We start from the raw sequence: 14392 nt of genomic DNA, 5'->3' as shown, positions 1-14392 counted from the left end.
TTCGCTTATTTATTTGTTCTCCATCTCCTTCCCCTTCATATTAGACTACACCCACCAGGGAACAGGATGCTTGATCTTACTTTCTATGTGGTCTCAGCACCTAGAACAACAGTAGGAGCCAATAATAATAATAATTTAGTGAATGAAGAACTCCGTTTGCCCCACTTACATCTGACTTTCCTGGGAATGGTCAACCGAGGTTGTAGGACAAGTAGCTCACTCTTTTTTCAGTCACCACTTAACCCATGTAGCAAATATCACCAGGCTGTGTGCTTGGACCTGGAGGAAGCCAGGTAGAGAACTTCTAGAACCTGACTTCAAGCCCTCACAAACAAGTGGGTGGCGAGAGACGAAGCATGAGAAAGTTTGAGTGCCGTAGTATGGCAAATACCAGGAGAGGGGGAAGCACAGGGCGATACTGGAAACTCAAGGAGGAGCGTCGAACACAGGAAGGTGAGGTCAACGGTACGAGTCAGCCAGGTGGAGAAGGGATGGAAGGTGGGAGTGAACACTGTACCAGAGGGAACAAGGGAGGCTCATAAGCCTCGGGAAGCCATGGGAGACACGCAAGGAGGTTAGGAGGACTGGAGACTGAGTTCAAGGAGGACAGGAGAAGGGCACGGAAAGGTAAGAGACGGGACCAGTAGGAAGAGACCATATCATAAAAGGCCTTGTAACAACAGCCACCGCAGCTAACATTGACCGAGAGCACACTATGTGCGAGACACAGAGTTAAGCACATCACATGTGTGTCCCATTTAATCCCCATGACAACCCTGTGAGCTAGGTTCTATCACTATCCTCAATTTACTGGTGGGAAATGTTAAGTTACTTTCCTTACGACCCACAGCGTTGTGGAGTCAGCATGGAAGTCCATGGAAGCATACTGCAAATGCTTTGAGACACAAGCCCTGGGTCTCTTATGACATTTCTTAATTTCTCTCTCTAGAGCTTAGTTTTCTCACTGATAAAATGGGGCCGATAGCAGTGCTCCTACCACGCGGAATTTGTGAGAGCAAATTTGTGAGAATTTAACGAGGGCGTTCATATAAAAGTGCTTAGCACTGAATCCATATTAGTCCCTGTTCAATAAATATAAGCTACTACTGTTATTATTAAAAATTTTTCTGGAGGGGTGCCTGGGTGGCTCAGTAGGTTAAGCATCTGACTTCGGCTCAGGTCATGATCTCATGGTTTGTGGGTTTGAGCCCCGCGTGGGGCTCTGTGCTGACAGCTCAGAGCCTGGGGCTTACTTCAGATTCCGTATCTCCCTCTCTCTGCCCCTCCCTTGCTCTCTCTCACTCTCTCAAAAATAAATAAACATTAAAAATTTTTTTTAAAAAAATTTTGGAAATATTGATACAGAAAGACTACTATTTATACCTGGGGATTTTTTTCCTTGCAGTGGAAACAGGACTTGATAGTTCCTAAAGTTTGTGGCTCTCCTCTTTCATTATGATTCAGTTTACTCATCCGTACCATATTGTGAATGTCTAACTTTGGTCACTTTTCTCCTCTTCCTCCTCCTCCTCTTTCCCCTTCATCTTCTTTTCCTTCTCCTTCCCCTCCCCCTCCCTCCTCTTTCTATTTGCTAACATCTTTTTAGATCCAGACTGACAGGTAAAAATGTAGAATTGGTATTTCCATGGAAGGATTAATGGCTTGAATTTTTGTTTTTTAGCATAAAATAATGCATGCACAAGTTTAAAAAATTCTAACAATACAAATGGATAAAATATGAAATGTAAAAGCCAACCTCTTTACCTACACCCTCATACATAATGTAATTGCAGCTGAACATAATTGTAGCTATTATTTCTTTTTTCCCAGAAATTTCTATGTGTGTAAGTACATGTATATAAATATATGTATAAAAATGTGACCCTTGGAGTTTCATTTATAATAATACTGTATTGGGGCGCCTGGGTGGCGCAGTCGGTTAAGCGTCCGACTTCAGCCAGGTCACGATCTCGCGGTCCGTGAGTTCGAGCCCCGCGTCAGGCTCTGGGCTGATGGCTCGGAGCCTGGAGCCTGTTTCCGATTCTGTGTCTCCCTCTCTCTCTGCCCCTCCCCCGTTCATGCTCTGTCTCTCTCTGTCCCAAAAATAAATAAACGTTGAAAAAAAAATAATACTGTATTCTGCCTTATTTTTTCACCTTAAATAATTTAGTTTGGATAATTTTTCACAACAATATGGATAAATCTATTGATTCTTCTGAACAGCTATATAGTATTCTATTTCATAAGTTATTGTAGTTCATTTAATCCTCTCTTGATGGGCATTTAAATTTTGTCTAGTTTTTAACTCTTACAAATAACATTATTTGTAATATTATAGAATAATTATATTACAAATGTAATATATTACAAATAATTATATTATTTGTAATTATATATTATATTTATGTATTTATATATTATATATTATAATATACAAATAATTATATTATTTGTAATACATGCTGCCCCAGTACAGTATATATTTGCCTCCTTGTGCAAGTGTTTCTGTGGGCAAAATTCCTAGAAGGGAAATTGCTGAGTTAAAGAAAATGTGCTTTTAAAATGTTAATAGTTATTGCCAAATTGCTTCCCAAAGATGTTGTAGCAATTTGCATTCCATTAACAATATGTGAGAATTCATATGTTTCCCATACCCTTAAGTATGAGCAAAATTAAATTTTTACAAAGATTCTAAGTAAAAAGTGATATCCTGTTTTATCTTTATCTTTTCTTTGACTATTTAAAAAGCTGAAAAAAATCTTTTCATATGTTTATTGTCCATTTGCTTTTTTTTTTGCCACAAACTATCATTTGCCTATTTTTTTCTTGAGTTTTTCCTTTTCTTTTTGCTGAGTGTTAGATCTGTTTTTGTATTAAAGAAATTAATCTCCTTCCTGTTATATAAATCGCAAGCATTTTTTTTTCTATCCTGTGGTTTGTTTCTTAACTTTGTGTATGGTATTCTCTGTTTTTGCAGAAGTGTTAATTTTTATGTAATTTTGTCAGTCTTGTATTATCTGTCTCCTGACCTTCTCCAGTTCAAAATCTGGAAAAAAAAATTACCTGTGATTTTTCTAGAGTTGTTATAATTTTGTGTTTTATGTTTAAGCTATTGATCCATTTAGAAATTATTTGAACCGAAGAAGGGAGGTATTTTAGCATCCCCCCACCGACCCCGTGCCTTGTCTGTCACAACATTTCTAAATTATTCATATTCTTCCATTGGCTTAAAATACCATTTTGTTTATATTCAAATGTATTTGGGTCTATTTCTGGGATCTCTGTTCTCCACTAACATCTTTGTTATTTCCTGTACTTTCTGTGTAATGTCTTTCTGTGTTTCCTGTAATTTCTCTACCTGTAACATGTCTTAATGTTGGGTATAGTTAGTTGTCCTTCATTATTCTGTTTGTTCTCATACTGGCTATTTTCACTCCATTATTATTCCACATGAGCTTTGTATCATTTTATCAGATTCTCAAAGAAATCCTACTGACATTTGCATTGGAATTACGGTTGTTCCAGGGAGAGGAAGCTGTGTTGTTCCATTCACTCCTGTCTTCTTTTATGTTCCCAAACTAATCGGGATAGGATGGGCTATGCTGCAAGAATAATTAAAGCTTTAAATCTCAGCAGATTAATTCAACAAAATTTTGTTTCTCATGCATACAAATTCCAATGTAGCTCAGCAGCTCTCCAGGATAGGAGTCCATTTCTGTAGTAATTTGATCTTTTTTTTTTTTCTTTTTGAGAGAGAGCAAGCAAACACGTGTGTGAGTGGGGGAGGGACAGAAAGAAAGGGAGAGAGAATCCCAAGCAGGCTCTGTACTGTCAGCACAGAGCCTGACGCGAGGCTCAAACTCACAAACTGTGGGAGATCATGACCCGAGCCGAAATCAAGAGTCAGGTGCTTAACAGACTGAGCCACCCAGATGCCCCAAGGCCGACTTAATCTTATAGCTTTGCTTTCTCAACACGAGGCCTCCATAGACTGTGGAAGAGACATTTACTGTTCAATGACTATCCATGTGCTCCTTTAAATTTCTAGCCCCAGAGTACTTAGGTGGGGACATAAGACTAATTCTGGCCAATGGGTTTTGAGCTAAAGTGATGTGTGTCACTTCTAGGTCAAAACTTAGAAAAACAGATGTAAATTTCTCCTGTGATCTTTTCCCTTGTTGGACAGTTGCTGAGACCATCAGCTGAGATGATTTGGCCAAAGACAGATAGACCCCTTCTCAATAATTGAGTCACTTCATGGAAGGCAGTTGCCCTGGAGAATTACCTGGCTCATAATCAAACCTAGTATGCATATGAAATAACCCTTATTGTATCAAAGCCACTGAAATTCTTGCCATAAGTGTGTATGTATATGTATATATACACACCTATATGCACATATATACACATATACATATATGTATGTATACACACATATACATATATATGCACTCGTATATACCCATGTATGTACACATAAACATAAACATATGTATGTGTATGTAATATATGTATATATGTGTGTGTGTATATATATATATATATACACACACACACACAAAATGAAACCTATCTTGACCAATACAAAAATTAGAACCAAAAGTGATACACTGCTGAAAAATACACTTAAAATATTGACTTAGCAATCAGTTGGTAGCAATGGGAAAACTGATATCAGAGGCTGGGAAGAAGGCAAAACATTCGGTAAAGGTGTTGCTTTTGATTACCTTGAAGGTGGTTCATTTACCAAACTCATAGTTCAGTGGGGGAGATGTCAGGAAACAGAACCTTAGAACTTATGCAGTTGCTACTGGTTATGTTTGGAAAAGAATTGAAAGAGAGAGAGAGAGAGAGAGAGAGAGAGAGAGAGAGAGAGACTAAGAGAAACAGAACGAGTTGGAGAGGGTTGGGGCAAAAAAGCAAAGGAATAAAGCTCATTTAAGAAGTCCCTCAAAGAAAATATTGATTGTGGTTCCTTGCTCACGGAGATGTCTGGACACAGATAGACAGAGCCTACTGCATTTTTGAGAGAGTTGTAGTGGACTGCCAAAGAGGTCCCAACCTCAATTCCTGGTAGGAAATGGGCTACGAGAGCTGTGTGGCCCTATGGAGGGACTCCTCCAGCCCCCACCCCATGCCCACTTCCGGTTTCACCAGGGAAGGTAATCGAATAGGAAGGACTTCCCAGATGTGGCACCAAGGAGCTCTGAGAACTGCCCCACAGCCCAGGAATGGACCAGGAAGGTTGTGTTTGTACCCACGGTGTGCTGTTTGAACCAGTGTAGGGCAGGTGTCCTGCATTTACCTAATTTGATTCTATCAGAAATTTTGAGACTGGGACCAAAATGTTCCCATTAATCTGAGAGGCTTTCTTGTTTTGAGGTAATAAGAACTAAGGCTATTGTGGGGGTTGGCCATCTCTCATCCATCAAGCGTGCTGAGAATTCTGTAGAGAAAGCTGATTTTTTCTTTAGAGAAAAGAAAAAAAAAGCTTTTGTGCAGAAGAAGAGATAAGAAACCATATTTATAAGGGGAGGAGAGAAAGAGATAGAGAAATATGATGTGGGTCCTTGGGAGCTTTCTACTCCCCCGGCTACCCCTAGTTCAAGTCCCCAGCTATATTCCCATGGGTTCCAGGAGACACCCCTGTATCATTATAGTCCATCTCCTTTTCTTGTTTAAGTTTGATTGAGTCAGTTTCTAGTTCTTAAAATTAAAAAAAAAAAAACGTAACAGAGGAAGTTCCCATACCCTATCACTGCAAAACATCTCCAGGAAGGGACCACCCCTTCCTTCCTGCTGCATAGGTTGTGGTCACAGCCATGCCCATGAGATTTCTCAGACTGGTCTGATTTCAAAGTCAGTATGGGGGAAGCTGGAATATTGGCTCATGCTTCCATCCCCACCTACACTGGCCAGTTTTAACGACGGCCTCTTAGTAACAACATTGAGAAAACTAAAAATAAAGCATAATGATTCCAATTTTCCTTGGAGGAAACTCTCTTCTTTATTTCCCTTACGCATTTGCTTTCCTGTCCTCTAGAAAGTTAATTTCCTACCATCTCCTTTCTTCCCATCTTGCAACATCTCCCTCCCCTTCCTTCCTCACTGTCACTTGATGACCTTACTTCTTATTCCACTGAGGAAAAAAAAGAAATAGCCAGAAGATGACATTCTTATCCTTCCAGACCAAATCTGCCAGACTGCCATCAACTGCACCCGTGTTCTCTGCCCTCCCTCCAGCGCTTATCAGCACTGTCCAAGAGAGCTGTCCTTGATGATAGAGATGTCCCGTACTGTCTCTGTTCAATACACCAGTCCCTTGCCACATGTGGCCATGGAGAACTTGAAATATGGCTGGTGCAACCTAGGAACTGAACTGTACCTTTTATTTGATTGCAATTAATTTAAATTTAAATAGCCACATGTGGCTAACAGCTGCTGTGTAGAACAGCACGGGGATAGAGAACTCTTGAGTTCTGCCATGAAGCGAACAAAGAAGTGAATGGGATGGATAGTCACAGAGGGATGGGGTCAGAACTGCATTTTTTAATAAGATGGATAAATAATATTTTAGCCAAGCTGATGGAAATAATCTAGCAGAGATAGAAAAATAGATGAAGCAGGAGAAAGCAGAGTCAATTATAGAAACAAAGTAGATCCTAGGCAGGAGCAGGTCATTGCCTATGGTGGCACTGTCTCATACGGCAGCTGGTGGTGACCCGTGACTATTTAAATTTACATTAATTCGAACGTAATGAGGGGCACTGGGTGGCTCAGTTGGTTAAGCATCCGACTTCGGCTCAGGTCATGATCTCGCAGTCCATGAGTTCGAGCCCTGCATTGGGCTCTGTGCTGACAGCTCAGAGCCTGGAGTCTGTTTCAGATTCTGTGTCTCCCTCTCTCTCTGCCCCTCTCCCACTCACGCTCCCTCTCGCTCTCTCTCTCAAAAATAGATAGACTTTCAAAAATTTTTTAAAAAGGACGTAATGACATGTTAAATTTATTTCTCAGTCACACTAGTCACATTTCAAGTAACTTCCATATTGGATATAATTTCCATCATCGAAGAAAGTGCTGTTAGAGACTGCTGCTCTACACTTTCTGTCTTCATTTCATATTACATTTCTCTTTCTTGCATTTTTAAAACAAGTTTTTAAGGTCAGCTTTATCCATGTTCATAGTTTTGAGAGCCAGAAAGCCTTACAATTTGTTTTTTCATTCCTTTCCCCATTTTCTACTCTCCAAGTAACTACATTCAACTCGTTTAGCTTTTTAAAGAATGTTTGTGTCTCTGATTCTAAATAATTTTCTTGTACTGCTTCTCAATTGTTTTCCAAGGTCTGGGCATTGCTGTGATTTCTTTATGAAATGTATGGATCTAGCCTGCTTACACCTCTCCCCTATGTCACTGCTCAGCAACGCGTGAACACTTCCTGCCCCTAACTCTCAACGGAGTCAAGCAATTTTTATGGTTAGATCAGTATTTAGTGTTTTAACTCTCCAGCAACTTTTAATCACATTGTAAAATCCCAAATCCTTACCCTGATGTGCAAGGCCCTCCCTGATCTGTCCCCTGGGCACCTTTTTCACCCTTGTTCACCACACATCGCCCACACTACAACCTTGAAGTACCTCTGACACGTTTCTATTTCAGGGCTTTCCCACTTACTATTCCCACTGCCTACAATGTTTGACTCACAAGGCTTTCCCCTCAGGCCATTCGACTGTCACCTCCCCAGACAGACTCCCTGAATACCTTACAGGATGGAGGAAACTTTGTCATTCTCTATCCCTTTGTTCTGCTTAATTTTTCTTTTTCTTATGATCTTGAACAATACCTGGCCTTACACTGTTGTGTACCTATTTTTTTATTTTCTCTGTTCTCCACTAAAATGTATGCTTCACGAGAGCAGGATCTTAGACTTCTGTGTCACTCCAGTGTCCCCAGCACCTAGAACATTGTCTAGCTCATAGTTGGTGCTCAAAAATTACTTGTCCAAATAAGTGATGAGTAAATTGATGAACTTAACAGTTTAGAAGCTGAGCCCGTTTTGCATTGGCACTGGTGGGAAAAGGGAGTTCTGTTCAGGCAAACCCAGGGAAACAACTCAAATGTTGGTGCACGTCCATTTCCCACGGGCCAGGATGCTGTCCTGAGCAGCTAGAGGGTGGCGTTCTGACACATGATCTTGTTGGCTCCTTAAGAAGACCTCTTAGAGGAGCACAGAGCAACTTGTTTCTTGGTTCTTTAAAAATAATCCTGTCCTAGGGGCCCCTGGGTCGCTCAGCCCATTAAGCGTCTGACTTGGGTGCAGATCATGATCTCGCGGTTTGCGAGTTTGAGCCCTGAGACAGGTTCTCTGCTGTCAGCGCAGAGCCTGCTTCTGATCCTCTGTCCCTCTCTCTCACTGCCCCTCTCCACTCCCTCCTCTCTCTCAAAAATAAATAAACATTAAAAAAATAATAATAATCCTGTCTTAATTAGGAGGTAACATGGAAATTCCTTTTTCATCACGGATCATTGGTACTTTGCTAGAAGATCACTTGTGCAGCTACTGCCCATGCTGGTACCAAAGTGTGATAGATGGTGTTCACTTCCTTACTCTCCACTGGGCAGAATTCAATGTTATAACAACATCCTGTCCATCCCTCTCAATAAACCAGAGAATGTATTCAGTGAAGTTAGGACAAGTACCCAGCTGTCCAGAAAGGTAATCCAGCCCCAAGGTTATGAACTTAATAATTCATAAAATCCCACAGATCCAAAAGTGTACTTAATTATCAAATCTTCTTGGCTAAAATATGTATATAGGTCTTTGTTGACTATATAATTCTAGTGCTCAGTTGGGATACATTCTAAAATCTAGTACATGGGGTGCCTGGGTGGCTCAGTCGGTTAAGCAGCCGACTTCAGCTCAGGTCATGATCTCACGGTCCGTGAGTTCGAGCCCTGCATCAGGCTCTGTGCTGACAGCTCAGAGCCTGGAGCCCGTTTCAGATTCTGTGTCTCCCTCTCTCTCTAACCCTCCCCTGCTCATGCTCTGTCTCTCTCTGTCTCAAAAATAAATAAACGTTAAAAAAAAATTAAAAAAAAAAATAAAATCTAGTACAAAACATATTTCAAAGGTAACTTCTATTTATTTTTGCAAATGTAATTTTATTTTTCTTACATAAGTAATACTTTTTATTTTTGAAATCTTAGAAACTATAGTTAAACAATCAGAAGAGAACTGAAAATATCTATAATTACTACTGCACCATTGACATTGATTTGTATAACTTCCAGGTCCTTCTGAGAATACGTTTTGATGTAGGCATAACATTATTAAGTAGATAAGCTTCACATTCTTATACTGAGAAGATCCCCTGGAAAATATGGGGGTTAGAAGAAAAAACAAATGCTTTTGGGTAGATACGTTTCAGCAGCATTAATATCAAACTGACTGTTCACAAAAGTTCCGCCACTTGAATATCGCTTTAGCCATTTTTTGCAAAACAATAAAAAAAAAAAAGAAAGAACGAGAAAAAAGAGAAAGTGTGTGCCGTGTGCCAGGCTGCTGTGATGCAAATACCATCAGTCGACATAAAGTAATGGCCAGAATGAAAACCCCAAACACATATGGCTGGTAGAATATCTGTGGCTAATAATTATTTTTAAGGTTTTTTTTTTTTTTGAGAGAGAGAGCGCACACACGCATAAATAAAACATTGAAAAATAACAGTAAGTCCTTTTGAACTTACTTTGCTTAAGAAGTAGTGGACCAAAGGGAAACATTCAAATATGATCTGGATTGAATCTAAACCAAACTCATAGTCCTTTTGAATTTCTGCTCTGAGGATCTGTGAGACTGAAGCAGGGTTCTCCACATATGCAGAGATAGATGAAGGGTTTCTGCGTCGTGCTGTGAGCGTAACTGGTCATCAGAGGAAGTGGTACAGTCTGTCCATAGGCTAGAACGCACAGAGCGATCTCTACGTGTACTTTGTATCTGGTGCTGCAAAGGCTTTAGGGATATGGGGTGAACAACACAGAAATGCATTCCACCCTCCTTGAGTTCACTGTCCAGTGAGATGACCATTAAACAAACAAGTACTTAGTCCCAAAGGAGAACAAATGACTTCAGTAGTGAATAACTGAAGAACCAATCTTTGTCTCCAAGCTTCAGATGAAACCTCCCGGAGGATCCAGTGGAATGCCAAAGGTGAAGGAAGAGTTGGTCCCCACCTCAGCCCTTCCCCGGAACTTCTGGCAAGAGGCAACAGAACACCGAAGGCTCAGAGGCAGACATTCACAAAACTATAGGAAGACCTCTGTGGCTAAAGAATAAGTGAAGGAGAGGTAAGTTCTTGGTTTATTCTACTGCTATACACATAAACACCATTATAAATAGGGGGTGGTGGATATTTATGAAGAGAATCATCAAACTGTGGTGTTAAATCGACAGAATACAAAATTCAGCCCCTTCTTTCTATAATTCTGATCGGCCCTCCTCAGTCTCCCTTCTTTGTTCCCACTTTGAAGGTTGATAAGCTGCATAGTTCTGTCTTTGGTCTTGGTCCTCTTTTGTTCTTATGCTGCACACCCTCCTTGAAGATCCCTGGTGTTTCTCAAACAAGTCTGATAGCCTTTGCCCATCCAGGACACTCCTCCCCTCTGTCTTCTCATGGGGTGCTCTCTCTTCCTTTAGGTTTCTGCTTGGATGTAACCTCTTCAGAGAGGCCTTCTGTGATCCCTTACCACTCTCTGTTCCCTTAATGTCCTGTATTTTTCTTGAGAGCACTGATATATCTGGCATTGCATGCCATTGTACTTCTTATTGTGGGTCTCCTTCCCACTCGAATGTAAGTTCCATGGTGCCAGAACCTTCGTCTTCTGTTCACTGCTGCATAAACATTCAGCTACCCATACCATGTTGCTGGTATAATGTAAACAATAAATATTTGTGGCATGGACAGATTAATGGGTACATGAATCAAGGATAAAATGCATTTCATGCTGTCAATGGATTGAGCTACTACCCACATGCCCACGACTCCAAAACCCAGACTTCCTGCCTTCTCTCTCTTGAGGGCCAGATCCACTTATCCAACTTCCTGTGGGACATCTGTGTTGTCATGATCTAGAGGCACTCAGATTAGCATACCCCAAATAGAACTCATCAACCCCAGTAACCTCATCGTGCCCTTCCTCTTGTGCTCCTTTCTTTTGTGATGTGAGTGACTCCACCGTCTGCCCAGTTGCCCAAGCTAGAAGCCTGAGAATCGTGTTCCGTTTCTTCCTCTCCCTTATCCTCTGCATTCGGTCACTAAATCCTGCTGATTCTGTCCTTTTGACTTGATTCCATTCCTGTACAGCCCCACTGACAGCATACGATTCACTTGTTTCTCATTTCTTTCCTGAATTATTGCCCCTGACTAGCTGGCCTATCACAAATCTTGTCTTCACCAAATTCATGCTTTGCCATGCCGTAAGGAAAATCTTTCTACGGTACAACTGCAATCATGCTTAACATTCCCCAGCGGCTCCCCTTTGCTATAAGGTAACAGTCAAGCTGCTACGTATGGCGTGCAAAGCCAATTAAAATTCAGCCCGCATCTAAATTCTAGAGCGTGTATCTCACTAAGTCTCCTTTTGTCTCCATCTTGCTCCGCCACCACCATTCACACGAGCACAATGACGTGCCAGAAATATTTCCAATAAATATTTCTGGGTCACATTCTCAAAAAAGTATGTTTTTCTTGGTTTCTTGGTTGACCCTCAAGTTTCTGGATAAAGGGAAGGGTCCTTAGAGACAATGGGGCTTAAAATGACCTCACTCCTGGCTAAAACCTTTCTGAAAGTCTGCCTCTTTGTGGAAGGTGGAGAGCTATGCTCTTTGAAGGAGCCTGATCAGAACTGTGAAAGGAAGACCAGTCGTGTTCTCAATTTCTTCATTTCCAGGGAAGAGGTAAGCCTTCAATTTGTAATCAGGGGATCGTCCTGACACCGAGAACTTCTCCATCTCACTGACATGCCTCTGTTGATACTGGAATTGTTTCCTTAAAGAAACATCATGCCTATCTCTACATGGGTCCACACAGCTTTCAAGCAGAATAGGGTATCTGGTTAGTCTTTATAAATCTAAATGGAATAACCAGGACCCACGAGTAGAAGCTCCAGTCATGCCTATTCATTCCTTGGATTTAATAAAAGGGATACATCCCTGGAAATTCAAGCTGTCCAACAAATGAATGAGCCGTCTGGCAAGGTAATGGGTGCCCCATCATTGAGGATACGCAAACAGAACATAGATATCCACTCCATGGTTATTAGATGTTTCAAAGGAATCTTACATCTGAACAGGTGTTGAGTCAAATGAGCACAGATGTCCCTTCCTTACTCTGATATTCTTATTTGTCTCTGAGTCAAAGGATAATTACACAGTCCTCCATTTTACTTTGGCTGTAGAGACCTAGACTTTGGTTAACAGATGGGAAAACAGACTTCGAAACTAAAAGCCCAGGAATTATTGTGCCTATTTTTGTCAGTTGGTTTTGTATAATCCTGAGATTAAAAAAAAATACTCCAAAGAAAGTTGTTTGTAGAGTGAATTTCATCATAGCGAGTATTGTCACAGTAAAACATTCCCATGGCCAGTATATTGTCAAATCGCAAATGATGAGGCACTGTGATGAACTGATGAACACTTTTCAATGCATTAAATAATTTGGGCCTGTTTTTGAAGTTTACTGGAGTCTGATAAGAGCACCTTTTTTTTCTTTTCTTTTTTTTTTTTACATTCTGTTGGTTGATTCTGTGAAATGAGCAGCTGTTTGATACAGACTTTTAAAGTTCCAGGTTTCAAAATTAAAGATCATAGAGAAGCTTTCAATGAGTTTAAGGATTCAAGCTCGGACAAATTATATATAGTATTCGTTAGGATATACTTAGGGAAAGAGAAACCGTTTAGATATTTCAAACAGAGGGAACTTAATATAAAAATTGGTTCCAAGGGCGGGGGAAAGGCTGGAGGAGCAAGAGGGAAAAAAAAAAATCAGGTTACTGAAAAGAGCACCCCCAGGAAAGCAGTTCCTCCCCGAGCCGGGGCCGCTGTGACTCAGGAGTCAGGAGTGGACACCCCAGAGCAGGCCTTGCTGGGAGCTGCCAGACCACTGCTGCAGCCGTGGGACCCCCCTGTCCCCCACCAGGCGCTGGCCCGGCTGCTGTAGCTGCTGCCACTCTTGCTGCTGCCCCTTCCACCCAAACTGACAGCCAAGATGGGAAGAGAGTCGGTTCTCTACTCTTTGTACCTTCCAGGGTCCCTTGGAGCCTGCATCCAATGGGAAGCAGGGGACAAGGGCCCAGGAAAGCACGGCCGGCAGGATCTCAGCCCCTAACTGTCCAGAGCAGTGCACAGAGGAGCGATTGAGCTAAGGGCACAGGGGCAAAGGTCACTAAAGCTTAGAGGCTGGTGACTGATGTGAAAATGTTGGGGTTCAGAGCAAACGGCTGCTAGGAAAGAATTCTTGAGACATCGTCAGTGCAAAAAGGTGGTTTTATTAAAGTGCAGGGACAGGACCCGTGGGCAGATAGAGCTGCCCTGGGGTTGTGACAGGTGACTGATTACATACCTTCAAGTTGGGAGGGGGTTAGGGACAGCGTAAGTCTCTGAGGAATTTTGGAAGCAAGGTTTCCAGGGCCTTGAGGGAGTTAGCTATTGTTTGGAAAAGGTCATTTATTACTGTTTAGTAAAACCTCCCTCATGAGACCCTTCAGATGTGTATCAGTGGGCCATATGCTGGGAGGTGATTGCTAATATATATCTTGGAGGTAGAGATAAAGGAAGTTCCCAAAGGAATTTCTATATGTTAAAGAAGACTTACAGCGTCCTGGAGATGGGGATAATGTTAAGCTAACATTGCCTTTTGCCCTTAGCAAAGTATTAACATCGAGGTAGCTGAGTTCCCAGAGGAAGGTCACTCCGCCTATATCAAGGACTTGTCATCGGGCTGTAAGTAGTAAGGAAATTTAATTTTTTCTTTTGCCTTCGTGTCCCACATCAGTGACTATTGTCCTAATTTTCAAAGAGGGGCTAACAGTGATTTCTGTCAAGAGTAAACCAATTAGAATGGCACCAACCTCTAGCAAGATTCTAGGATAGGTGACTCAGTGATTGTGGGGACTGTTATTTTATTGTGTTTAATACCTCTGGAAACCAGAGAATTGCGAGGGCCAAATCTTAGCAATTCCGAAAATGGAAAATATGGGCCATCTCAGGGTACAAGGGTCTGAGAAACTTGTTCCAAATCCGAAAGCAGACATTCTAGATGAGCATAGAGTCCCCTGGTCCATTAAAGTCCATGCATATGTAACATTTCACAGATGGAGAGGGCGTTTGAGATCTGGCAA

At 41.4% G+C, this 14392-nt stretch overlaps 1 long non-coding RNA gene across 2 annotated transcripts in view; it reads left to right on the top strand.

Moving 5' to 3' along the window:
- Nucleotides 1-14392, top strand: part of LOC116738202 — a 56367-nt gene that overhangs the window by 27511 nt on the left and 14464 nt on the right. Inside the window, exons 3-5 of one of the 2 annotated variants that reach the window (XR_004343881.1) lie at nucleotides 10164-10342; nucleotides 11863-11951; nucleotides 13919-13993. This is a non-coding gene — a long non-coding RNA (uncharacterized LOC116738202). Of the gene's footprint in view, nucleotides 1-10163; nucleotides 10343-11862; nucleotides 11952-13918; nucleotides 13994-14392 lie in introns of those variants that run through there. The other variant, XR_004343880.1, reaches the window with a different exon arrangement.

Source organism: Lynx canadensis, chromosome B4, assembly GCF_007474595.2.
Source record: "Lynx canadensis isolate LIC74 chromosome B4, mLynCan4.pri.v2, whole genome shotgun sequence".
In the NCBI taxonomy this organism is placed as follows: Eukaryota; Metazoa; Chordata; class Mammalia; order Carnivora; family Felidae; genus Lynx; species Lynx canadensis.
The sequence above is the reverse complement of the archived record's forward strand: the minus strand, read 5'-3'. Positions and strand labels throughout refer to the sequence as shown.